This window comes from Lipotes vexillifer, unplaced genomic scaffold (genome assembly GCF_000442215.2).
Source record: "Lipotes vexillifer unplaced genomic scaffold, Lipotes_vexillifer_v1.1 scaffold1244, whole genome shotgun sequence".
Taxonomy (NCBI): Eukaryota; Metazoa; Chordata; class Mammalia; order Artiodactyla; family Lipotidae; genus Lipotes; species Lipotes vexillifer.
This window is the reverse complement of record NW_006780868.1, coordinates 1,091,670-1,096,058: the sequence shown is the minus strand read 5'-3', so window position 1 is coordinate 1,096,058 and position 4,389 is coordinate 1,091,670. Positions and strand designations below refer to the sequence as shown.

The 4,389-nt window shown below is 38.2% G+C and overlaps 1 pseudogene; it reads left to right on the top strand.

Moving 5' to 3' along the window:
* Positions 1 to 1,070: 1,070 nt before the first annotated feature.
* Positions 1,071 to 4,389, top strand: part of LOC103075555 (mitochondrial fission factor pseudogene) — a 90,272-nt pseudogene continuing 86,953 nt past the window's right edge.

The following is a 4,389-nucleotide window of genomic DNA, read 5'->3' as shown; positions in this document are numbered from 1 at the left end:
TATTTATTGTGTCATAGTTTCTATGGATCAGGAATCTGGGAACAGTTCAGCTACATGCCTCTGACTGAGAATCTCTCTCAGAGTTGCAGTTGACTACAGTCATCTCAAGTCTAGGGGAGAATTTGCCTCCAGAATTACTTGCATGGCTGTTGGCAGGTCTCAGGACTTTACTGGCTATTGTCCAGAGACATCAGCTCCTTGCCACGTGGCAGAGCACAATGCAACATCTGGCTTCCCTGAGAGCAAGTGAGGAGGGAATAAAAGAGGGCAAGCAAGACGGAAGCCCCAGTCACTTTGCAAACTAATCCCATCACTTTTTTCATATTCTATTCCTTTGAAGCAAGTCCCTAGATCCAACCAGAGTGTTGCACAAGAGTGTGAAGAGTAGCAGGCGGGTTTATTAGGGGCCATTTTAGAAGCTGCTTATTTGAGGGTATTTTTTACAGGTGAAGAAAGTGATTCAAACTAAAATGCTAAGAAAAGGGTGGAGCTGAGATTTGTGCACAAGTTCTACTCCAAAATTTATCACTTCATCATATTTCTCAAAATTATTGATCATGTTTAGAGAAGATGAGAGATATAAAACTAACTATAAAAGAGAGAATAAAATCAATATATTAAGAGCAGTGTGAAGGATTCTTTTTAGAATTTTATGACAATATACAGGGTCTGGCGTAGTCAGCTGGAAGAGGAAGAAGCCCGAGCCTCGTATATGGATAGATCAACTTCAAATGTGCCTTTAAGTAGAAGTGAAAACAGCCTGCATAGAGATACTCAGTGAAAGCCTTGAAAGAGAGTAGAGAAAGAAAATCTTCCTAATGGGTGCAGCTACAGGCAGGGCATCTGGACACCTGCTTTGTACGGAAGGAACATTGGACCATTGTGAGAATATATGCATTTTCTTGAACAATAACCAATGTCCTGGCTAGCTAGCTGATCAGGGACATGTGAATAGAAGGACTAGAAGACCAGAGACAAAAACATCTAGGTATGCATGTGTGTGGGTGTATGGGAGTGGATACAGATGTGAAAATTTTTGTATCAAATGTTAATACTAGGAGGCATTCACCATGGAAGGGCTACTGAACAAGATCGTCCCAGAAATGGCATGGCGTGTGCATGATGGAGTGATCACAGTGGTGGAGAAAAAGGCCACTTACTTATGGTACTGACAGCATGGATTTATACTTACCAAGTATAATGTAGTTACTATTGCTGTCAAATATAAAACCCAACAGCCACAGAGACCAATTCTGAGGCCCCTAGGTTCTATTTTTAGGAGACTAACCTGCTACTTGGTGGTAAATTGACCATGTTGGGATTCTTTAATCCTGGAGGGCTAGCAGTTTGTCCTTTCAAAGATAGAAATATATTCCAGATATGGGATTTTCTTTTTCACCCACAGAGTCTCAGCCAGCATCACTATCCTGGATGCTTACAAATTGCCTGATCCACAGGCATTAAATCACACACAACCTAGCATATGACAAGAGGACTCATTTCACAGTGGAAAAGTGTGGGGATGGGCTAATTATCAGAGGACCCACTGATCATATCACATACTGCACCATCTATAAGCACTAAGCCTATGAGAATGCTGGATTGTCCTATCAAAGGCACAGCTGAAGTGCCTGCTCAGGGACAAAATGCTCCACAACTATTTGGTGTCATCCTTCAGGACCCAGTTTATGCACTAAGCCAGGACCTCTGTATGGCTCTGTGTACCGTAAAAGAAGGATATGCAAGTTAAGGAGCAAGAAACAGAAGCAGGGTTGGGCCCCACTTATTGTCCCTTAGGTTCCAGTGGGAGACTTTGTATTTCCTGCTTTGCAATTCTGAGCTCCATCAGGCTGGGAGTCATGGTCGCCACAGGGGCACTTTCTTGCCAGGGGAAACAGATAGGGTCCCAATGAAATACAAGCTCTGGCTGCTGCCAGTGTAGTTTGGATTCCTTGTGTCCCAGGACTAGCAGGAGAGAAGATTCACCAGGTCAGAAAAAGTAATTTACCCTGGTGCAGAGGTGATACAGCTATTTTTACCTTCACACAGGACTCCTCTAATGGGTTATTTTTGTTTTGGGGCTCCCCATCATCTGGTCAATACTTTCTCATAGCTACACTGCAGCCTGAATATCTTTAGGGCTTAACTGTCTTTCACTCTCATCACAGGCATCAGACCTACATCATGATCTGAGTCACCCCTTGCTCATTCCTACTTCCTTCTCCCTTTATCCTTTAAGGTAATTTCTTCAGTAACCATGCAAGTCTAATTCTGTCTTATAATCTTCTTTTACGAGGTCCAGGTTGACATAATATACAAAGTTAGACAGGTAATTTGAGGTAGAACTGGGATAAAAACCTAGCTTTAAGTTAGTTAAATCCCATGCTTTCATCATCAAATCATAGTGTTTATTGTTAACTTAATTTCACTGAAAAAACTGGCTCATTATGTTCATTCATATACCTCTAAATATAACAGGTAGTCAAGATCAAAATCAGAGTTATGCAACACACACACACACATGCAAGTACACACACGGAACTGAGGGAACAACATAAATATTATAACTGAAGTTTTCAAATTATTTGACCATTTTAAAGGCCCTAAATAAAAAGGGTCATTAACAACAACAACAAAAATAACAATCTTTGTGTGGTACAAAGCTCCTCTCCAAACTCAATTTTGAAGGAAATCATTCAAATGGACTTTGTGATAAAAACTACTTAGTGCAAGTGTATGCACTGATCTCAAGAATACTTCTAATCTCTTCTTCACACCATTCACAAAAATAAATTACAAATTGTTTAAATAAAACATACAAAAACAAAAGTATAAAATATTAGGGGGAAATGTAAGAAAATATTTTGTGAGTTTAAAACTCTGTCCAGCCACCTAACAGCTCCTAGGTGATGGGCAAGCTATTTCATCCTTTTGGGCCTCAGTTCCTTATCTGTAAAATAAGATCACAAATTGATCCTTTAATATGTGGTGTATCAAGGAGTGTAAGACAATGCATATAAAGTTACAGAAGGGTTTCTAGAACATAATAAGCAATTAATAAATTTTAACTCATTTTTAAACAAGACACAATAGCAGTGGTTAATTATACTTCATCCAAGTAAAAGCTTCTGTGCCAGAGACATCATAAAAAAATGTGAAAAGACAAGTGACAGAGTTTCCAAATGCTATAAAAGGCCTGACAAAATACACAATTGATAATAATGGTTATTTTTAGGAAAGTGAGAAGAGGTCCATGGTTAGTGGATTTTTCAAGACAATATCAATACTATTTCTATGTATTTTTCATTCCTTTAAATTTAATTCATTTTGAAAAAGTAATATCTGCACAAGATAATAAATGGAAAGGGTATATAATTTTAAAAATTGACAATGTACAAGACATATCCAACATACCCAGTACTGAAAATATCCAAAATATGTGTGTGTGTGTGTGTGTGTGTGTGTGTGTGTGTGTGTGTGTGTAAACATGTCTTGAAAATCTTTTCCTATCTGAAATTGCTGGGTTAAAAGATGTATACATTTTTAGTTTTAAAGGTTATATATAGCCCAAATGACCCTACAGATATTATACATATTTACATTCTTGTTACTTTTCCTTTATATGAGTGAGATAGAGTACTATGCCATAATCCATGTTTATGACATGGATTCCTGATTCTTGCCTCTAAATGCTGCACATTCTTTAGGTAAAATACTACAATCCATTAAAAGGGTTATACTATTGAACACAATACTATCACAGGTGCTAGACAAATAGATCAGGCTTGAATGAACTGTTTAAATAATTTAAGAGGATTGCAATGCATATCATGAAAACTAACTCCCTATACTAAGTTATGATATGTATTTTTCATGAAATTTAACTTCTTATACTAAACCATGATATGTGTCTTTCCCACTTAAAGCCCAGGAGAATATCCCTAAAGTGTGCACTCCAGGTCCTGAACTTGCAGGTCCTTAAGTTCGCTCCAAAAGTACCTATTTCTTTCATTTTTGCTGTTGCACCCACTTTTGTAAAACCATATTCAATATTCACAAATTTATTCTAGACACAATTCAATTTTCTTCTAATAACAAGTATATTTTTCCAAGTAGGTGTTGGTTCACAAACTGGCCTCTATAGACAGAGGGCAAGGAGAACCTGAAGAAAGAGGCAGACTACTCCAGATTGGTAGGTGGTAGGCTTAATAAGCAAGGACACTTACATATGAGGCTTGTCTTGGGTGGCCACAAGACAGAGCAGATCTCTACACTTGCCCTCCAGAATCTTAAAAGTTTGTGTAGAGGCCTTAAAGGGAATTAGTTTCGTACACAGTCCAGATGGTCTCAACAACACCTTACTCTTAAGCTAATATCCTTGAAATGGCT